This window comes from Drosophila elegans, unplaced genomic scaffold, assembly GCF_018152505.1.
Source record: "Drosophila elegans isolate 14027-0461.03 unplaced genomic scaffold, ASM1815250v1 contig_536, whole genome shotgun sequence".
Taxonomy (NCBI): domain Eukaryota; kingdom Metazoa; phylum Arthropoda; class Insecta; order Diptera; family Drosophilidae; genus Drosophila; species Drosophila elegans.
In genome coordinates, this window is record NW_024545919.1 from 642,120 (window position 1) to 658,362 (window position 16,243).

Consider the following 16,243-nt stretch of genomic DNA (forward strand, 5'->3'; position numbering starts at 1 on the left):
AACTTATAACTTATAACTTATAACTTATAACTTATAACTTATAACTTATAACTTATAACTTATAACTTATAACTTATCTTATAATCTTATAATCTTATCTTATCAATTTTCCTTAAAAGTTGGTATGCAAATCTTATTCATTTAGCGATACCTTTCGATTGGTGCATTACTCAAAAACCGGACCGCTTCATTCATGTTTTTGCCTACACAGGCACTTTTTATCTCAGCGACGAATAAGAACATTTAAAATTTAGTCGAATGATTATTCATTTTTCGTCACAAAATTTTATTTAAGACATTTTATATGTTCAAAATGCGATCGTCACAACTTTTTTGATTTGTTTGATATCAGAAGTTTTTGTTTGAAATATAGTCAAAGTAATTAAATATTCTGTTCATTTTTTTTAGAAAAAACTAATTTACCTAAACTTTAGTACTATTTTTGCTTTAACAAACTACGTTTGACAAGACTTTAAAGCTTAACTAAAAAGAAAGGAAGTAAACTTCAACAAGTCCTAGTTTATATACCCAAGCAACTATTCCAAAAAATAAAATTTTTTAAAACACAATATTTTTATTTTTATGTTTTACAACCAGCTATTTAATATTGTGGTCTGGTTTTAATAAAATAAGAACCATAATACTGAAACAATAAACCATTACTTTGTATCAAAGTATATTCAAGTTAATTGAGAAGTAGCCGAATTATAATTTTTCATATGTTTCCCCGATTGTTCGATGGGAGCTGTATGACTAGTTTGCGTAGAAACGAGTGGAAAAACAATCGGACATGGCCAGATCGACTCTCCTAATGATGCCGTTAGAGTCGGGAAATTGACCTTCTGACTTAAAATTAAAAAAATCATCGAGAAATAAGTTCGTTGTTTTTAAGATATTTGCTTACATCTTGCTCACTCAAAGTATGTGATCAAAGTACCTGATTTCAAATAAGAGATCTTAAATTAAGATAAGTTTTAAATTTAATTTTAAACAAAAATTAATATTTTACAATTATTTAATGAAAATGTTTATTCTCTTAACATGAAACAATTTTTTAATAGCATTTTCATCACCAAATTGAAGGTCGATACCTTAAGGAGAAAGTTCTAGTTTTTCAAAAAGTCGTAAAAAAAACTTTTTTGTGTCCACCTGCCCAACAAAAAAAATTATTCCAGAACTCTAAAACAAGACCTTAAAATTGTTTGAAACTGACAACGACGAGGAAAACTTTTGTATTTTTTAAATATACAAAAAAAAGTATATTTTAATGATCCAAGCGCTTTTGGTGTCATTCGACGCGTATTTTCAATAAAATTTAAAATGCTTTAAAAAAGTGTAATATTTTACTAACCCAAGCCCAAGAACTCCACTTAAAAAAATGTTGTCACCTTCACCGCCCTTTTTCCTAAACCAACTAAAGGGTTGGTATGCAATCCTTATTTATTTAGCGATACCATTCGATTGGTGTGTTACACGTTACGATCGGGCCATTACAGCTGATTTTAAATTCTGCGCCTATATATAGTAGTTTACTATGCATATGGTGCGTATCGTCACTACTTGTACTGTCGTCCATAGTGATATTGCTGAACGTTTATGCATTATAAACAGAACAAGCAAGTGACCCAAAAGCAAGAGCTTTTTACGCGCGGGTCCTTATGTTAAAATTGTAGTTTTTAAGTCAGGGATAGGGTTTGAAATACAAAGTTGATAGATTATAATTATTACAAAGATCAGGAAAGTGTTCATGCAGGCCAAAATTTGATGTACATCTTGAAAAACATTGTTAAAACTCTGTTTTCCGATCACCTGTTAAGACCAGCATACAGGTCGCTGCAGGAACCCTTCGAACCATTTAACAAGGATAAAATTTCTCAGGCATTAGGAAAGCACCAGGATCGCACAATATCCCGACGGAAGCTCTTAAAGTCATTGCAGAAAGTAGACCCGATATACTATTAAGCATGTATAAAAAGAAAAAATAGAAAATACAGAGTTTGGTCTTGATAAGCAACGGAAATGGAGACCCCACAGCCCCTTCAGCTTACCGACCATTTTGCATGATACATACTTCTGGTAAGCTACTGGTAAAGCTGATCAAGCCACGACTAGCTGCTGCTGTCGAAACAGCCGGTAGCCTCTCAATGTATGCCTCCAGATGACCCTGGACGTAAGAAATGCTTTTAACAGAGTTAGATGGCTGGACACAGCTATCTACAGAATAGGAAATTGATTTAACGGACAAGAGCAGGCGAAAAAGAAATGAACATCACCTCGGGGGCAGCTCAAGATGCTATCTTAGGTCCGGAACTGTGTAATAGTAGTTACGATATATTACGATATTTTCAACACAGAAATGCTTCAGGGTGCATTTCTGGTACGATACGCGAATGACATAGTCGCAGTAATCACAGCACGCAATATGGAGTAATCGACTGGATGCACTCTGAATTAATAACTGAGTTAATGTTAGTCACTCGAAAGCAAATACACCTGGAATCGGACTTCAATCTGAGTGGGACAGTCATACGAAAGCAGAAATCGATTAAGTTCCTTGGACTCACTTTTGGGCCTGGAAAGACAACTGGCTTACTGAGCAGACTTATGGTAAACGTTCGAGAACCAATGTCATCCAGACGAAAGCTGCTGATGAATGTTAATATCGCCATTCTTCTATATGGATGTAAAGCCTGGGCTGATATGCTGAAAAACCAAATGCTGCCTGAAGCCTGTTTTGGTGGTTCAAAAAACTTTTGCCATCCGAATAATAAGCGCTTATTGAACAGTATCGTGTGCGGCAGCACTTGTCTTAGGAGAAGTTGTTACGATTGACCTGTTCGCCAGAGAATGAAAAAAAACTGTATGGCTTCAGACAAGCGGGCGGAGCGTATAGTCAAGCACAGAAGCCAGCTGTGTGTATGCATATGCTAAATGTGTCAATGCAGAACACGGGCAGACGTGCTCTGTGGGCCGCCATTTTTGGATGCCAATAGACAACCAATTTGGTATAGATTGACAATAGAGTAGAGGCGAGCCGTAGAGCTTTGTAAGTGGATAAACGGCCACACACCATATCTACGACGGTTGAGTTTGATGCAGAAGGCATTTTAAATTAATAAAAAAACGGAAGGTATCGAATTACCGCTTTTAAAAAGCGCAAACGTCAGAAAAATGTTTTAGACTATTCACGACTCACGAGCTCTGATGATGTTTGTATTTGCTTCTGCAAATACCTGATACCTTAAAAAACTTAATTAAAATCTTAAGACAGTTAAAATCAAGAACGGAAGGAAACTTTGGCAAGCCGAAGTTTATATACCCTTGCAGCTATTTCAAAACTGAAATATTCTTGAAAACATTAAAGTTTCGTTTTATTTGCGTATATGTTTAAATAAAGTGAAGCTATGATACTTTTCAGCTCAATTATTCGACCGTTCCTGTCGTTTTCCGATTTGAATAAAATTAAATGCGTACTTTTGAAATTATTAAAATGTCAAAAAGAAATTTAAAAAAATATATTTTTTTTATATATTTTTTAATATTTTTATTGTTTTCTTGGGAGCTATATAATACAGTCGTCCGATTTTGATGAAATTTAATTCGTAATTCTCGACTATTTAGCCATTTACTACGTCTCGAAGAACTAAAAGAAAAAAATTAAAAAGCAGCAAAGCTGTAATTTTATTTCATTTATTTTTTCTATTGTTCCAATGGAAGCTATATGCTTCATTCGTCCGATACGGCTCGTTCTCGACTTATATACTACCTGCAATAAAAAGAAAACTTTTGGAAAAGATAAATGCAGATAGCTTTAAAACTGAGAGACTAGTTTGCGTAGAAACGGACGAACAGACAGACGGACAAACAGACGGAAAAGGCTAGATCGACTCGCCTAGTGATGCTGATCAAGAATATATATACTTTATAAGGTGGCAAATTTTTCCTTCACTGTGTTGCAAACTTCTGACTGAAATTATAAAACCCTCTGCAAGGGTATAAAAAAGGGTATTAAAAAACAGCAAAGTTATAATTTTTTCATTTATTTTTTCGATTTTTCCTATGGGAGCTACATGCTATGGTCGGCCGATTTTGAAGAGACTCCGAACGACCGCCGCCGACTATATGCTATATAATAAATAATAAAAGAAAAAACCCTAAGAATAATCATGTCGATGACTGTGTTTTCTGCATGAGGTTTATTCCGGTGAACGAATTGACTAACTTTTACTTTGTTCGGCCAAAATTCTCAACTAAAAAGAGTTGGGAAATGTAATAATGGTACCCCCAACTTGAAGCTGATAAATTTAAGCATTGAAACATCCGTTTTTTTAAACTAGTAGTAAACTGGCAAGAAATGGCTTCAACTTTAATGTGCAGCTACTCAGACACGTATTTACACAGCGCCTCTCTTTGATTACCGGGAATTTACCAACATGTTAGAAGGTATTGTTGGGCAGACATTTGATTTCCCCACAACTGAGATATTATTGATTTAATCAATTTTGTGAGTGCCGGCCACCCAATTATACTTAATAGCATCAGACGAATCTGCCAACACCGACAGTGTCAACCAGGGGTGCTCAAAACTGCCTTATGGTAGTGAATTTACCAACACATTTTAAAAAGATCACGAACACAAGTAAAGAATTCAGTGTAAAGCCGAGGAAAAGACAAAAACTAATTTCATTGGACTTCCCAGTCGGAAGTTAGAGAACGCGTTCCAAAAAAAAGCTTCTGTTATGCATGCTTTGCATGCGAAAAAAAATGTAAGAAGCTGTAAAGGAGCATTGTTTATGCATTCTCAAAAGTTTTTTTTTTATACATTTTAATTTTAGGTAAAACTATTTATACACGATTACATTTTTTTTTTCGAAGCGTGATTTTGTGTTCAATTATTATTTTACACTTGCCGGCGCTAAACTTTCTCCCGCCACTCTAATCACAAGGAGTAACCGAACAAAACGGTACTCTTAAAAGTAAACGACAGGAACAAAAAAGAAAGAAAGCGCGCGATCTTTTTCGGTTCTGTTACATTTCTGGCCACTTGCGTTTTGATTTTCATGGAGAAAATCTCGTGTGCTGTGTTTTAAATAAATCACTGTCATTGAAATTTTCAAGCAAGTATAGTATTGATATAAACAAACTAAAAAGAAAAAGAAATTCCAATACTGTTAATAAAATAACAGTTCATCTTAATTATAACAATATGCGATGTGTACCTGTTCCAAAAAATTATTCAATTTAAAAACTCTTATCAACAATCTTATATGCAGTGTACAGTCATAACAAATACTAATAACGTGAACGAAAAAACATGAACAAAAACTGGACTAATTTAAATTTAAAAATATTATAATTTAAAAAATATTAAATTTAGAAACACTTATTAATAGTCTTAAAAACAGTTTACGGTCAGCACAAATGTGATCAAATTATTCCTAAAACCGTGTGTGGTTGTTAATCAAACAAATAGAAATAATTTACTGCAATAAGATTTGAGTTTTATAATAAATACATATCCATAAATTGTGTTAATTTAATTAATGCGTTTTAAATATTATTTTCGTTTAATTCCAGAATGTATGTTTATGTATAAATTTAAATTTTGTGTTTTGTAAACTCGTTTCGTTTATTTGTGCGCTCTTTTTTTTCTCTCTTCCTTTTCCATTTGCCTAGGGTGGACTTACATCTACATCTATATTTTTCAAATTGCAATATTCAAAACTCTTTTCGAAGACAATTTGCCAAGGAATATTAGTAAGGTATTATATCCCAGTTTAATAATGGAGCCAAGCTACGGCGGTACTAGGGGCAAGGAAATTTTTGCGCCCTACATTCATTTAAATGTGACATTGCTCGGTACGGGTTTTACCAACTTACAATCATATTTTAATAAAATTATATATATATCCTTCTTTGTGATATCGTTCAATTTTTTATCAATCAATTGTCCAATTTTAAAATTTTTTAGTGCTTTACACTTTTTGTGTAAAAACGAAAATGTCATTTATTTATACATAGTGTGTTAAATGACAAGCATTATAATTTTATAATTATTATATTTTCAGAGTAACAAAGGAGGGACGGCTACTGCTTCACCGACAACATCAAAGAGCTTCGACTGACCTTCAAAATAAGAAATTGAAATTAAAAAATAGAACTGTTCCCAATAGCCTTTTTGGGAACGATAATATTTACATTCTTGGGTAAGACTATTAGAAGGCATGTTTTGGAATCATTCTTAATGTGTTCTTGTGGAAGGGATCAATATTCATTCTTTAAATGTGCTACGCAATGCTTGCTTTGGAAGCAATCCAGAAAGTTTCCCCAGGGACGTTTCTGAGTTAATTCTAACAGTGCGCTGTCGAATGCTTCCTTCGTAAAGTACAAATGGAAAGGAAAGCCGACCGTTTCCGAAGTTGAAACTACCTTCCAACGGCACGTATTAAGATTCGTTCTTAGATCGGTTCAAAAAGAAGGCTTGCCTCTTTTCCCGTCTCGGAAAAAAAGGAAAGGGAGCTTTCAGAGATCTGGAATGTATTTTTCGCATGCAAAGAAAGCGTGAAAGAACACATCCTAAAACGTGTTATTTCCGACTGGGTACAAATACTGCTCGTGTCGCGACGCTTCCCCTGGCAGAACTATGAGAAATTATCATATTTTTAAAAAATATATTTATGTTTTAAAAATATTTTTTCTTGTTTCTTCTTCTTCTTGATTTAAGAAACAATATTTCTAGACTTAAGGAATTTTATTTTTTGTTTTTCAAATAATATTTCCTGGTTTAAGAACTGCATTTCTTGTATGAAGAAAGGAATCAATATTAATTTAAGAATGAAATTTTGTTCAAATAAAGGTTACTGGCCTTTTGCGAAAATTTAAAGTGTTTTTTACTGGTTTTTAGGCATCTTAATGACATAGTAAACATACGTCTTTCTGAACAATTGTATTATACCCTCTACGCGGCTATACAATATGAAAACAATGGCGACAAATTTAATTCAATCACAAATAATTTACATGTAACTACATAACGGAATATTTCTATAAGCTTTATGTTATAATATAATCATTTACTTGGCATGGTCATTTATATGGTAGGCATCGGCAAAACTTCATAACACTATTTAAGGGAAAAATCCGTTTTTCCCACAGAAGGATACTAACTGTGCAACTTCGTACATTTATATAGCTTTAATGAGAATCGAGGAGGAAACCTTGCCTAAACGGAGCTTTCATTTTTAATATGCTCTTCTATGAGAATCGAGGAGGAGAGCGGTAAAAAAACAGCGAAATTGAAATTTTTACATTGTTCTTATGGCAGCTATATAATATAGCTGTCTCATTTTCAACGTTTTCATACTTGATCTGCGTACACTTAAAAAAATAAGATTGCGAAAGTTTAAAACCTCTAGCTATTAAACAGAGCTCCTTCACTGCGCTACAAACGTCTGACCAATTTTACAATAGCCACTGCAAGGGTATAAAATTAATAGCTCGGCTGTTTTCATTTTTTCAGATAAAGTTGTTGTTTAATATTTCAGAATTACTTTTTATTTTGTCAAAAATACTATTTTAATGCGTATAAGATTGGAGTAATATGTAATGAAAATATTTAAATTTTGCAATGCTGAGTATATTAATTTCGGCTGGCCAAAGATAGCTTCTCTTCTTGTTTTTAATTTAAGCTAATAAAACGTTGTACTCTTTTGTTTTTTTATATTTTTAAGAATGGTCAAGCAATTTTAGTACGCTGTTTGAAAATGAAAAGTCTTATTGATCGTCTTTGTTTTGCCTTTAAAACTTTGTAGAACAATTTTAATTAAGAAAAAAAATTAGATGCCGACAAAGAAGGATTTTTGCCAACTGATTTGTTAGAGAATCACAAGAGAATTGTTTGCCTACGCAAGCCCACCTTTTAGAATTAGAAAAAGGTTAACAAAAATTATAAGTGCCAAACTATATGTAACCGAGTTTTTATTGATTGGATAAACTTCCAAAAAGGCCCAACGCCCGATCATTTAAAATTTTCAAGATCTATGTAATTTTGGGTCTGGTTTACGAATAAATGGGTCAAAGTTGGCGACAAGACCGATTTCTTAGAAATTTTCCTTTTCTTTTTTGCCAATAAATCCTATAATATTAAGTTTGTCAAAAAAACCTTTAAAAAAAGTTCCGTAAAGCTGATAGCTAACGAAAAAAATGCAGAAAACCTTTGCCTTCAAGCGGTCATCTAAAAATTAATCTAATTAAATGATTTTCGAAATTTTACAAAACTACCCCTTAATTGCCATTCTCTAGGGTTTTCGCATATCAAATCGCGCGATGTGTGTTTAAAATATTTTTAATTTGGCCTGCGTGTATACATATATCGCACATCGGTAACATTCACGAAACCGATAATATTTCGATAAAATTCACGAACGCGATAATGTATCGATAAGCGTTAAGCAATTTAGCTTAAACCTATCTGGATGACGTTGATTAAAATGACGGCTAAAAGGCCATTTTCGGTCGATATCTGGTTATATATTAACTTTGCCGACAAAAGTCACAAAACATAAAATGTGTATTTCAATTGAACCTTGAACTTTTGTTTGTATGTGTTTTTTTATAGAAGTCATATTTTACAAGAAATTGCAAAAAAAAACATAAATAACGGTTTTACCGTTATTTTCCAAGAAATCCGTCTTTAAGCTAAAGTTTTTAATTTGTAATAGGGACCCCAAAGTACATGGATCCTGATAATTGATATGATCGGGGGACGGGGTTTTTCGAAATACAGCCAAAAGCTCTTATTTTTAAATGATAGTCCAATGTTTTTTTTTTTAATAAACTATTTTTAAGTTGGTGGAAAACGATTTTTAATTCCTGATTCTTAGAGGTGACAAACATGGTATATTCATTAAAAATTATCAATACGTAAAAGATTAATATTATCTAATAGTGTTTCAGAATTCTAAAATTCCAAAAAAAACATTTATTCCCATGCAGACAAAACAAATAATTGTTTTCGAACATAACACTGGTTTCCATATTTCAAAATCCTACAGAGATCAAACCTTGATTTCCCAAAAACAGTTTGCCTAACTGATTAATTTTTTGTAAGGTATTTATATTTAATGAGTAATCATCAGTTTCATGCCTATTTTATTTTTATCTCCGATTTTGCTTATCAACTTTTCTTTACATGTTATAATGATAGGATTCCTAATATGATTGCTAAAGCTATTTAAAGTTTTAAAAAGTTGCTATAACTGAAAATACACGCCTAAATACCGAAACTAATTTTTAGCCGGATTCCATTAACGCCTAAAAAACGCGTTTATCCTAATGCGCATTTATTAACACAGGGAATCCTATAAGGCTAAATGCCGCATTTAAAATAAATGCGATTAATAAATGCGATTAAAAATTATTCGCCCGAACATTTTTAGAAAAATACCGCAAAATACTGATTTTAACGATATTTCGTTAGTGCCACCACTATAGCATTTTATGCACGGATGGCGCAATTTTTGTTTCTTTTGATTATAAAATCTATTTTGCGTAAAAATGACTGAAAACAAGGGTACACGCAGGAAATCCTGGTCGAAGGTCCACAATGCATTAATGCTGCATCTCTGACAGGAAAAAACTCCCACATATACGGGGATCCTTGCTCTTTTTAGAATCTGTGGTAATCTCCTTTGCAAACCCGTCAAACAACACCAACAGGACCCTTGTCGTCCAAGTTGGCAAATGACTCGAAAGCATTTTGGATGTCCTGCTTAGTATGAAAGATTTCCGTAATCTCGCTTATATTCATGATATTTAATTAGTTTCGTTTTAATTTGTGACAATTCAAAAGTAAACAAACCCAGAGTGCAAAATGCACTAATGCATTGCAATGAAAGCACATTTAAAAAGTGCACTAATGCGGCAATGGAATCAGGCTAAAAGACATACAGAAAAGTCATACAGAAAAATCCGTAAAAAAACGATTTACCGGCGGAATGTTGACTTTAAAAATGGGTTGCGTTCGTAAATGTTCCATCTTTAAGATTGAAAAATTTCGGTTTTTAGGCTTACATATTTTAAGATTTGGGAAGTTCAGTTTAAGCAACATTTCAAAACTTTGTTGTGCATCTTCATTAAGAAACCTTTACATGTTTACATGTTTAGAAAAGTAAGCGATGACTGAAATTGGTCAAGCAGAACAGGAGATAAACCGGTGAACAAAGATATTTACACAATAACCAGCGTGATAGACAAAAAATTGCATTACTTCTTATTTCAGGCTGCTTTTACCAAATTTAATTTCGATGGGTTAATCATATAAATCGGGACAGTAGGTTAAGTCGTAGATTACCAGTTTATTTACATTTTTGGATTTACTTTCCACAGTTTAATTTTTTTATATTTTTCTGCACTTTTAACCCTTATGCATATGCATAAACATGTCTCCGAGATGCGTAACGCTGCTGCTGTGACTGCTTCAGGTCAAAACAATATTCCGACGTATACAAAGCTATTAACACACTTTTACTAAGACAAACAAATTATTTAATATTCTGCGTTAAAATGGAAAAGAGAAAAACGAATCACAATTATACATAAAAAGGCACAGCAACCACACTGCACTTAGAGCATGCCATTGCACTCTTTGGCCATTTAAAAAAAAACTAGATTGCCACAGTCGCAATACCTTTACGTAGTTGATCTTATAAACACATTGACTGTCAGCCCGGTAAAATAAAACATAAAAACGAACACTACGACTTTTCACTTTTCTTCGAAGCTTAAGCTCTGGGTTTGACGAAGTTTCTCCTCGGGTTAACTTAAACAAACTGAAAGTTGGTGTAAGCTTTTGGCCTCTGATAAACGTCACAACGAGATACCGGTGTTACTGGAATATATGCACACAACGTGTTTTGGTTACGTTTCAGTAACTTTGGTTAGACGGCACTGCACTTGCTGTGTGATGTTTTTTAGTGCAACTGTTGAACAGTTTAAATTGGTTCTAATCAAAGTTAGATTTTGGGTCCTGTTTGAGCTCCCACATTTTTTATGACCCCTTTTGATTTTATTAGCTTGGAGCTTTTGAACTAAGAATCAAAGGACTTTTTGTACTCAACATTTAACTTTAAATTAATGGTTTGTAAGTTATTTTTAAATAATTCCTTATTGCTTATTTTGAAACCCTTGCAGAGGGTTTTCTAATTTTAGTCAGAAGTTTGCAATGCAGTAAGGTATACGTATTCTTGACCAGCATCACTAGGAGAGTAGATCTAGCCATGTCCGTCAGTCCATCCGTCCGTCCGTCTGTCCGTTCGTCCATCCATCCATCCGTCCGTCCATCCGTCTGACCGTTCTTACGCAAACTAGTCTATCAGTTTTAAAGCTATCTGAATAAAACTTTTCCAAAAGTTGTCCTCGTTTTGCAGGTGGAATAAAAAAAAAAATCTTTGCTGTTTTTCTTAATTAAGTTTCAGTTCTTTCTTCACAGCTTCAATGTTTTTAAACATAAACGCAAGTAAATCATAATTTTAATGTTTTAAAAAATATATAATTCTTGCAATAGCTGTAAGGGTATATGAACTTCGGCTTGCCAAAGTCTGCTTTCTTTCTTGGTTTTTTTTTGTTTTTGAATCAACAATATGTTCAGAATGTTATTTACAAATTTCAAGTCAATCCGAGTAAAACTAACGGAGTTACAGCGTTTCAAGCGACCCTCTCACGCATGAAAAACTTTAAATCGATTTTCCCGAAAACGTCTTTTTTGAAGTTTGTGAACAGCTGAACACAAAATCTATTTCACATAAATCTGCAAGTATTCACAAAGAGTTTTTTTTATTTCTTATTAATAATTTTTAACTGCGGTTTTTAAACTTAATTCGCGTTGCTCACTTCATAATGCATAAAAAAATAGAAAAAAAACTGTTATTACCTTGAAACATTTATCAGCTTTAAAATGCATATACATTGTGTTTGGTGATAATCCGGTCACGTAGTTTGATGTTCACCGCAATCCAACTTCACGGTCACCGGCGTATTTTTCATTATTTTTCTTTGAAAAATTTTTTTAATAAAGTATCTTTTTTATTCACAAATGAAACATAAACTTTTAAGTTAAATTGTATCTTTATTTTTAGGAGCAGTAATGTTGCCGCTCCAACGTTTATATGTTTTCTGTTCTTACATTATTCTTTTAATTCTAAGTAAGGCTTAGTCTCATCGCTGCGCTGCCCACAGACGGCGGCAGAAAGACGGCTATGTGTATGCTTAGGTATATAGGCTATGCTCTCTTAAGCGGGAGCGCGAGGTATATGCACATGTGGTCCGTTCGTGTTACAATTATGCCGACGCTAGCACTTTCGGTGTGTAGTCCAAGGCATAGCGATCGGTTCATATTTCGTCCACTTGGGTTAAAGACTGGGACATTTGGATTATGTAAACACTGCAACAAAGTGTTACCCTTTAAGTACTCTTGGTACAGTGGGTATACAATATGTGTGCATACTACATACTACTACTACAAATGAAGTTATTTTCTAGTCATTATATTTAATTGTTTAAAATATAACATTTTGGAAAATTTAAAAAAGTTTTAATTATTTATAATTTGTTGTTAGTTTTTATTAATTTTTTTTTTTACTTTGGTTTCTGGTAATGACTTTCAGAATTTTGTTATTCGTTTGAACATTTTATAAGTCCGTTATGGTTATTCGAAATAATGCGTCTGCAATTTGATTGTCCTTTCCCTTAAGATATTCAACAGAAAAATAGTATTCCTCTAAGTCAAGTCTCATTCTGGTCAATTTTGAACTTGGGTTAGTCATTGAAAGTAGATATGTTAGTGGTCTGTGGTTCGTTTTTACAGCGAAGTGTATTCCGTATATATACAAGGTTTAAAATGTTTAATTGCCCAATGTTAGCTGCTAGTTCTTGCTCTGTCTTGTGTTTATTACTTTCTCCCTTTGTGAATGAGCGTGTTGCGTATGCTACTGGTGGATGGGTTCTATTATGTTCTTGTGTTAGAACGGCTCCGCATGCTTGTTGTTATGCAAATGTCTTTATTAAAATCGGGATATTGTAATAATGTTGGTTTAATCAGTTGTATTTTTATGTACTGGAAGGCTTTTTGACATTGATCTGACCACTCGAATTTTACATTCTTTTTGTATAATCGCGTTATGTGTCTTGAAAATTGTTAATGAATCTTCTGTAATAATTGCAGAATGCAATGAATTTTCCAGCGCCATCTGCGTCCGTTGGGACTGTGTATGACCTCATATTTCTTGTTGTCTAGTAGAATACCTTTGTCCGTACACTTATGTCCATGGTAGGTGACTTCGTGTCCGAAAAATGTGCACTTTTCTTGGTGCAATTTAAGGTTCTGTTTCCTGCATAAATCAAAAACATTTGTGAGGTATTTTGCTTTTCTGAACAACCGATGACAATTAGGTCATCCATATATAGGAATGCCTGTACCTGATACCTGAATATGCATTTGTCATCATTCTTTGAAAATAATGTGGTGCTATTTTTAATCCATAAGGTAATCGCGTGAAACGATTGGAGCCATTGCTCGTGGAAATTGACGTTATATTCAAAGAGTTTTTTTTGAGTTCTATTTGATTAAATCCTGACATTAAATCTAAGCATGAAAAGTATTTTTCTCTGCCTAGTTGATAGAGTATGTCGTCTATTCTAGCCTCTATAGGCTAGTCCTCCACGTGCGTATAATTTGGAGTTCACGTTGCCTGTCATTTCCGTACTACATTGTATATACTGCGTGATGGCATAATTGATTGTGGTAAAGTTACCAGCTTCTAGAATTGTTTTTAGTCTGCCATGCTCACGGTTTTTACCCATTGCTGTAATGGCTTATTTTGTGCTGAACTTATCAGCATGTTCGGCAGATAAACCTTCATCGATATACAAAGATTCAAGTAGCTTTCGTAAATTGTATATTTCAATGGTACATTTTTAAGCAGTTTTTCCTGAATTGAATTTGGGTATGGCGCTTGATATATCTTTTATGTATGCCCGCTGGGCAACAGTTTCGTTTGCCATTATGGTAGGCTTGAATTCTATTATATCCAGGTCTGAATCTTTAATCTTGCGTGTCTGACTCAGTTGGTTCAGGGTTATTTGATTCAAGTTCTTCACTTGGATCTAACCTGAATCAATGTAACTGTATTCGAGCTCTAATATGCTTCTCGGAGACGTTGAGACCAATTGTAGAATTCTATGTCGAAAATTCATAAAAGACAGCACTAGGAGCAACAAATTATTTACAGACGATAAAGACATACATTTTGACATAAACAAATTACTGGACAAACACACACAATACTACCATAAGAAAATATTATGCTTGCTAATCAAACATAAACATCATATACAAAAAAGACTAATCAAAAAGAGAGGGGATAAGAGAACGATGTTACAAAAACAACTAGACCCGAACGACTGTCAATTACATACGTCCCGGCATTATCCAAACGTGTAGCGAAATCGGATTGCTACGACAAAGAAAACATAAGCATCGCACATAAACCGCACCACACATTAAAATCTATATATAACAGAACAAAATCTAAGATAAATGAAACTGACCAAAAATATATAAAATACCGTGTATATAGGAACAGCATAAATCGGACTTCAAATCTAGACACCATACGAACGCGCAGAAAATAGCACTCATGTCGCACTGTGCCAAGAATAATCACTCTCCGAACTTCGAAGAGGCGAGTATCTTAACTCAATAACAACACTATTTCAAACGATTCACCATAGAAATGCTACATATTATAAAAACACCTACAGAGATACGGATGAACTACAAAACGGACACTGACAATTGCGCTCATTTATATAGACACTTACTAGGGAAAGAAAAAATAGTTAACAACTCCACGTCACCGGACACAGATGTGCAAATTTAATGCATGTTAAATGTAAATTTTTTTTTGTTTGTTAAGAATATTAAAATCGTTGTTGTTGTTTTATAGTTGTCCTGAAGACGGTTGCCGAGAGCATCTGAAAACTATCGACAAATAACCAAAAATAAAATTGTGTTATTTTTTCAAAATCCTGACCTCGAGCCGGCTAACAATTAATATTATATTATATTATTAAAAACAAGAAAGGAAGCAACTTCGGCAAGCCGAAGTTCATATACCTTTGCAGCTATTTCAAAAACTAAATACTCTTGAAAACGTTAAAATTATGATTTACTTGCGTGTATGCTTAAAAACATTGAAGCTATGATGATTTGCAGCTTAATTATTCGATAGTTCCTATGGCAGCTATACTATTGTTCCTATGGGAGCTATATGCTAAAGTCGTCCGATTTTCATGAAATTTAAAACGTAATTCTATATATTAACCATTATTTAACCATTACTATATCTCGAAGAACTAAAAAAAAAATTTAAAAAGACCAAAGTTATAATTTTTTTTAATTTATTTTTATGATTGTTCGTATGGGAGCTATATGCCAAAGTCGTCCGATTTTGATGAAATTTAAACCGTAATTCTGAAATACTCAACTATTACTATATCTCGAAGAACTAAAAAAAAAATTAAAAAACACCAAAGTTAATTTTTTTTTTATTTTTCCGATTTTTCCTATGGGAGCTATATGATATAGTCGTCCGATCCGGCTCATTCCGACTTATATACTACCTGCAATAGAAAGACATCTTTTGGGAAAGTTTCATTCAGATAGCTTTAAAACTGAGAGACTAGTTTGCGTAGAAACGGAAGGACAGACGGACGGACAGACGGACATGGCTAGATCGACTCTCCTAGTGATGCTGATCAAGAATATATATAATTTATAGGGTCGGAGATGTCTCCTTCACTGCGTTGCAAACTTCTGACTGAAATTATAATACCCTCTGCAAGGGTATAAAAATATGCTTTGCAGTGCAATTAAAAAAATTATGCATCGCAGGGCAATTGATAATAAAATATTTCTCCGGTGGTCTCTGCGTCAGCTGGTCGTCGCCGGCTTGGCGCAAGGAGCGCGGTGCTTCTCGCGCTTGTTAGGTTCTCTGCTGCTGTTGTCCCGTGACTATCATCAAGTTTTAAGTTAAATTTTATCATTATTTTGTAGAAGCAGCAATGGTGCCGCTTGTATGTTTTCTGTTCTTACATTATTCTTTTAACTCTAAATAAGACTTAGTCTCGTCGCTGCGCTGCCCACAGACGACGGCAGAAAGACGGCTATGTATATGCTTAGGTATAT

The 16,243-nt window shown here is 33.6% G+C and overlaps 1 protein-coding gene and 1 long non-coding RNA gene across 2 annotated transcripts in view; both read right to left on the reverse strand.

Annotated features, from left to right (window-relative positions):
* Positions 1-10,824, reverse strand: part of LOC108146783 (UDP-glucuronosyltransferase 2C1-like) — a 122,269-nt gene extending 111,445 nt beyond the window's left edge. The window contains exon 1 of the mRNA XM_041709986.1: positions 10,688-10,824. The gene's annotated coding sequence lies outside the window, so the exon portion shown is untranslated. The remainder of the gene's footprint in view (positions 1-10,687) is intronic.
* A 2,257-nt stretch (positions 10,825-13,081) lies between these two features.
* Positions 13,082-14,442, reverse strand: LOC108137467. Its single transcript, XR_001774041.2, has 2 exons — positions 13,474-14,442; positions 13,082-13,385 (listed from the first exon to the last, which is right to left on the reverse strand). It is a non-coding gene; the product is annotated as an uncharacterized LOC108137467 (long non-coding RNA).
* Between the last annotated feature and the right edge of the window lie 1,801 nt (positions 14,443-16,243).